This window comes from Onychostruthus taczanowskii, unplaced genomic scaffold (genome assembly GCF_017590055.1).
Source record: "Onychostruthus taczanowskii isolate IOZ18803 unplaced genomic scaffold, ASM1759005v1 scaffold62, whole genome shotgun sequence".
Classification (NCBI taxonomy): Eukaryota; Metazoa; Chordata; class Aves; order Passeriformes; family Passeridae; genus Onychostruthus; species Onychostruthus taczanowskii.
The window spans coordinates 1,509,384-1,516,715 of NW_024503901.1; positions in this window are offsets into that span (position 1 = coordinate 1,509,384).

Here is a 7,332-nt window from a genome sequence, read left to right on the forward strand (position 1 = left end):
TTCCTGTTTCAAAATCCACCCTGTGTGCACTTAATTGCCCATAGCCTTTTTTTTTTTTTCCTGTGATACTATTACATGAGACATGACTCACGGGATGACACATCTGTAGAGTGGATAATCTCAACTGTATTAATTTGGTGCAGGGGAATTTCCACAGTATCAGACATAAACTATTCTCATATGATCTGCTTGCTTATTGTACTTTAAGTTTAATTTACGGGAATTTGTTCTAGTGCCACTTAAGACAACTTTTGCTAGTGAAATTTAAGCTATCCTGCACTAAAATCTTTAAAATTGCAAATAAAACCATGAAAACACAGAGTAATATTTTACTTTAAAGTTTTGTGTACCCATAATTGTGCAGAACACTTATTTAAGCTAATTTTAGGTGGGGTTTTTTGAGAATGTTTATCTGGAGGAGCTTATACAAGTTGAGTTCCAGTGGTGGGATCTAGTGTTGCATAAAACTTGTAATTTCAAAACCTAAATACACTGCCTCTTCCTTTCTTTCACTTGTAGAAAGCCAACTCTGTTCATGTTTTCTTTCCCTCACCTGTTCTTTTTGCATGTCACCTTCTCTCACACCTTGTGAAGACAGAACAGCTCCATAAGAAGATCAGGACAGAGCCAGACACGTGTGATATTGCCACTTGGAGATCTTGGTGAACTCTAAATTAGGAAAGCTGCCACTTCATTTGTTCTCTACTTTTCCTACAACATGATTCCTACACCAGCTCTTCTGTTTTTCTGTTTGCTATGTCTTCCCACAGATACATAATTCTCAGGGTCCAAAGGAAAATGTAGTTTAAAAAGGTTTACTACCAGGGGTTTGGGTTAACCTTGATGATATCAATCAACACTGGGATTAGAAACGTAGAAAGAGATTTTTGAAAAGGTTCGAGATTCCTCAAAGCTTCTGGCACGGTAAGTGTTTCTAATTATTGTGGGGAGTGTCTCAATTTAATTTAACTCGCACCTATACTGACACACTCACATAAACCAATAAATCCTGAGGTCATTCTCTGTAAACTTCTCTAGATTGCATTTCTCTTACTTGCTGACGCTTTCATGTAATGATATTGTTGGGTGTTTTCTTTTTTCTCTCTCTGAGTTGATATCAGCAAAACTCAAATTACTGTAACTGATATTTGAAAATTCTCCCTGTGTCAAGTGAAGGCTTATGGTGCTGAAATCAATAAGACTGTTTAAAATTCAAAGACCTGCAAATCGTTCTGTTTGTCCTTTCATAGGGCCTGGGCTGATTAAAATGCGACCAAGAAGGCTTAATTGCTGCACTAATTAAGAAGTCTTTAATTTCTTTCCTGGAATATTGTTTGAAGCAGGGTTTCTGTTCTGCTCATGTAGCTGTTCAGGGCAGGTATTCTCTCTCTCTCTCTCTCTCTCTCTTTTCTTTTTTCTTTTTACCATTTTGGTATATTAAAATGTGTGTTAAAACAGTAGGATGTATTGACAGTGATTGTAATTTATTGCTTTAAAAAAAGACTGATATGGAGTTCGCTATTTTATTAAATTACAATTTTGAGGGCAGCTGTAAAGGGTAAAATGCAATTACAAAATGCATTGTAGCTGTTGCATTTTAAGGAATTCGAACACTTGACTGACAGGAGCTAGGATAGTACACCAGCTCCCTCCCCCATCTTCAGTTATTATTGATAATTAAATATTTAAATTTATTCAGTAAAACAACCCAGAAAAGTGTTTGTCTTCTGAACGTGTGTGAAGGAATGGACCGGGAGAGGGGATGCAACAGAAGATAGGCACCTGGTAAGGATGAGTATTATCATGTTAAGTTAATCTACAATTTTTTTTCCCCTGCATTTCTTTGGAGTTTATTTTCCTGATAAATACCTTTCTGTCTTGTGTCTTGTCTTACCCTTGTTTAGTGACCTATTTTGTTCATTGCCTCTGAAGAGGAGAAACTGGATGATTTGACAAAGCTTTCAATAGAGTGATCAATAGAGTAATGTTTTAGGTTTAATCATGCTGCATTATAATTCTTGCAAACAGCTGCCGAGCAGAGATTCTAAGAAATGAGCAAGTGCTGGCGAAGAGAAGGTAAGTTCTGCTTTGCTTTAATCTCAGGTCTCGAGCAGCAATCCCCCTTTGAAGAGCTATCTGCTATTTAGAGGGAAGACTGAGAAAGAGGGAGGGACCTCATACAGAATCCCCCCTGCATCGCTTAGGAAAATAGACTCATAGAAATCTAAGTGTGTGAAAAGGGATCCTTTTTTGCTTCTCTTCCACCAAGACATTTACTAAACATTGACAAACACCATGAATACAATTGAGATTGATGTGAAGTGTTGTATCAGTAGTAAGAAACTGGATACTGCAGCGCTGTTTTTCTAATTGTTGTGTTATAGTCAAAGTAGCACAAAACCTTGTCCAATACAAATACAAACTGGATTCCTTTCAGTGACAGGACAAGTAGATAACATGCTTAATAGATACAAAGGGAGATTTGCCATTCCAAGCACGACGTCACGCTAATTATGTTTACTCTAATTGAAAGCAAGGTTTTGGGGAACCTGAAATTACTCATAGGATATTTTTAATAGCTGAATAATAATAAAGTGCAGCAAACGTTGATCACAAACCTTTTGGTCTTTCAAAAATCTATTGGAAAATTAAATGAAAAGTGGAGTTTGGTACAAACAATGCCCCAGGGCAAAAAAACAACTAACACTAGATTTTCCAGTCCAGCCATAACACAAATCAATTTGAGCACACTTCTATGGCCAGACTGCCAGATTGTTATGACTGCTAATTCACTCAATCAAACAGTGCATTAGTACACTGGGCACAAACAGCTTTAACAATAGCATGCATTTCTGAGCAGTCCACCATATATCATAAAAAATCCAAAATACATGGCAAGATTGCTTTCACATTCTGTTTACTACAAATTGCATTTGCATATGGTGCCTGCCTAGCAAAAGGAAAAAAAAAAAAAAAAGAAGTGGTGGAAGAATGGAAGTGAAGAAACTTCTGGAGCCATTAAAAATAACTTTTAATGTCCTTAGAAACGAGATTCTGGGAGCACTTGCTCCTGCTTGCGCTGGTGTTTAATGTGAACCTCTCAGCCGGAGAGCTGACAGCAGAGGCTGGCCATCCCATGCACAGAGCTGGATGGGGAATTGCTGCGGGCTTGGCAACTCGCACATGCCCTGCCTAGTCCCAACCCGGCACTTCAGTGCTGGAGCGGCTTTTGCCGGCTTTACTCCGCCAGTCAGCTCGCTGGCTCCGAGGGTATTCCCCCGCCTGAGTAGAGGGGCAGGATTTAGCCCCAGGGAATATGCCTCAGTTCTTCCCCTTCATCTCCGCGAGCAATGGGTGTTTCCCCCGGGGATGCTAACTGGGGATCCGACCGAGGGCGCGCTGTACTGAGCGGTGCGATAATCGACGGCTCGGGAGCCCTCTCATCCCTTCCCTCCCTCCTCGCCGGCATCCCACACACGAGCACACGCACACCCCACGCACACGCCCACGCACAAGCGCATATATGGAAATTGCAAAAACCAAACGCCAATTAAGCTACTTGCTTATTTACGAATTTTTTTTCTCCCCTTAAATCGCTATTCTGACTTCAGAAAAGGCGTTTCGAAGTCAGCAACTAAAACAGCCCTTCTGTCCATCTGAGCCTCTCGGTCACGTTGTTGCTACCACAGCCACATGGTGAAACGGATCGGGTCGTGGGCTGGCTCGGGGTGGATGGATGGATGGATGGATGGATGGATGGATGGATGGATGGAGCAGTGGCTGGGCACTGCCTGCTGACATTCACCTGACAACTGACAGCCGAGCAGGAGAGCTGCGGCGCGGGGAGGAAATGATAACCAACTTCCCTGCGTGACTTAAAAAGAGGGCTAGGATAGTCGGGGTGCCCTCTGTGATGTTTGAGTTAGGCTTGGGCTGTCATTAGAGGCGCTCAGTCCAACGTGCTAATTCACCTACCAACAGGTAGGAAGAGTCGCTCGGAGCAATAATTATGAAGTACAAAGCCCTTGCCATTAAATTATGTTAAAGCGGTGATCTAATCTGAGCTGCCCTTTGCCGTGCCTTCCCCCCTTTACAGAATTAGTTCGCTCAGCCGCTCTATCCCTCGCTCCCAACCCAGGCTAATCGGAGCACTGGCACCGGGGAGCCGGCCCCGGGTTCGGTGCTCCAGGCTCTCCAGCGCGGTCTCTGCCGGTGCAGGGGGACCGCTCCTCCTGCTCCGTGCCCGGGAGCGGGGGTGAGCGGCTGAATCCTCCTCCCTCCGTGCATCCCCCGGTGCCGCCGCCCGCCCGCGGGGCGATGGGAGGGGAGGCGGCGGCGATCGGGCCCCCGCGCCCGGCCGGGCGGAGGGTGGCGGCTCGGCTGCCGCTCCGGCGCTAATTGCTTCCCGTAACCATATTAATAACAACGACAAAAAATGCACATTGCTGCCTTCTTTTTATATAGGAACTGACAGCCTGCGAGACGCAGCCTCTTCTTCCTCATGTCACTTAAGTGAATGGAAAACATTTGGGGGGAAGGGTGTTGCCTTTATTATACCCATATTTCAAAAAAGCAGACAAACATTATTGGTTTTTTGGGGTGGGGGTGAGGAAGGATTTTTAAAAGTCCGAGCCCTTGCTTGAAAAGTTTCAGTACAGAGCGCAATTTTATAGAGAGTTATAAACTCCGGGTAAAGGGGGATGTTATAAATGGAAGTGCTGACACAACCTTAACTATAGCGTGTAAACGGCTATGCTATAATATCCATTAAGCAGAAAGAAAAATAAGATGGCTGATCAATAATTTATACAAAGAGTACCAACTGCAGACATAATAACTGTAATGTTTGCAAAGCAATCTCTCGCTCTCCAGGCTTAACAGTAAACTAGCGGGGCTGTTAATTTCCAACTCCTACAGGTAAGAGTACAAACAAATTACTTAAACTTGTGTTTTGCTCGATATTTTTGCATGCCTCGGTAGGATAAAATACAATTTAATTACGATGCAACTTGGGCTGATTGAGGAGCCTCCCCCTTTCCCCCTTTCCTCCTGCTCTCCTGCCTGCTCCTCCGAGGGGACCTTCTTGGGCAAAGCTCCGCCCGAGAGACAGGAACAGGTCTCTTGGATGGGCGTTGTAAACGGGTGGACTTTTGGGTCACTGTAGTTCGACTTTTGGGTCACTGTAGTTCTTCGGAGAGTTATTCACACACGGAAACAAAACGAAGCCATTTAACTTCAAAAGAAAGTTACAAGGTTTTTCAGTGCCACGAGCTGAAACACAATACCCCCACCGGCCCGATAAGCATCAGCTGTCAGAGGACAATGCACTGGCTTTCCATGCATCAGGCTACCGGGAAAAAAATCTGCTTTTGGGAAAACCAGTGCTTCTTCCACTGTCGTAAACGAGAGCAGACAAGCAACTGATCTCTTCATTGGCATTGGGAGCGTTATCTCCCAGATACTACAGTAGTTTCTGTCTACTGTATTTACCCATTTCTGTCTACTGTATTTATGTGGCAAAACAGAGGAACAAAGTCTGAAAGTTGCTAAGAAGACTCCTGTAACGCGCCCAGGTTGTTTTAGGGGTTTTTGGGGTTTTTTTTTGGGGTGGGTTTTTTTTTTTTTTTTTCCCATGTCTCTTGCAATAGTACCAAAGAGATCACTTCTTTTTGAAATAACAAAAGATAAATGTGTCAATGGAGGACTTTTTTTTTTTTTTTTTTTTTTAACTCTCCCCCATGCCAGCTTAGACAAAAAAAAACAAAAAAGTTATGTTGCCAGCCACACAAAAATAAACCCATATTTAACGTAGCGTGCACAGCTCTGCGACAGCTTTCAGCTGTCCTTCTTTGGGACGTCAAGAGTGTTTTGTGTAGTAAAAACAGAAAAGTAAAGCAAGAGATACCTTATTTCTGAGCCCTGAGCTGTGATGTAGGGAGGCTGCTCTGCGGAGTAGTGCTTAACACACATACTAAAAAAAAAAAAAAAAAAAAAAAAAAAAAAAAAAAAAAAAAGGGTAATTTCTTGTTTTTTTAATTGCCTGTATTGCTCGTGCTTGCTTATCAGTGACCTCTCCCAGTTCAGTTTCAATAAAGTAAAATGACATAAATGACAACTGTCTGTACAGTCCGCACACAGACGTAGTCCTTTATGTGGAAGCCGGCTGGATGCAGTGTGGAACACCGCGGTGCGGAACATCGCGGTGCGGAACATCGCTGCTCCGAGGAGCGGAGCAGACAGCGCAGCGCCCGCTAGTGCCCGTGAGCGGGGGGCAGCGCTGCCTCCGCGCCCCTCCGCGGGGAAACCTCCTCCAGGGCAAGGGAATGTGCGCGGAACTGCGCGATGTGGACAAAAGGAGGTTTAAGCCCATCTGTGACAAAGTGAGGGTTTGTTTCTTCATTGTCTAAGCTGAGAAAAAGCAGAGATGGAAAAGTTGTCTTTCCCCCGCGCTGCTCCCCGTCTGGCTGAGGAGGTGTGTGAATGGGGCGAGTGTTCCATACATCTTCACACTCATAGTGAGGGGAATTGGAAGGGCTGCCTGGCTGTAAAGCCTTGATGGGAAACATGAACTATACCAGACATATTTCTGAGCTTTGGATACCCCACCCTGACACTTGAAAACTACAGATTTGTGATGTATTTCCATTAGGCCCTGTTCTTTTCTCAGGTGTTTTGGGGGACTTATTTATTTGTTTGTAAGCATGAGAGATTGTTACTGGGCAGCACTGAGATTGTCTTGGAGATTGTCTGATGTCCTTCATGTGGAGATGAACTTTGCAAGGAAAGCAACAAAAACCCCTCTGGATAAAAGATACCAAGTAGATAAACTCAAAATAAACTTTCACAATGGCAGTGAATGTGTCTTGCATTTACTTATTGCTTTTTGTGGATTGGACTACTGGTTAATGTTCCCAGTCAGATCCAAGCACTTAAAATGGTGTCCAGCATAATGTCATTTCCTCTGCAGGGTTCCCAAAACTGCAAGAGGCAGCTTTGGATTATATCACACACACTGGAGCACTAAGTAGGTGATGGTGAACTAGACCTGTCTTCTTCTAACTCTGTCTTTAAAAGCTTTCAGTAAACCATTGGTTCATATTGTATAAATGTCTTAAGATACTGAGATCTTGCTTAGCAGACAAGGAAAACTCCAAATATGTTCTCAAGCACCTTGGGCTTGAGGTCTAAAATCATCTGCTGAATAATGAAAGACAGTCCAGGATTAACAGTTATCACTTCTCTACCTCTGTTTGACAGTCACATCTTTCCCTTATTTGTGCTGTGCATTCTTCATCAATAGTAAGAACTAAAATGTACACTGAGATAGTTCCC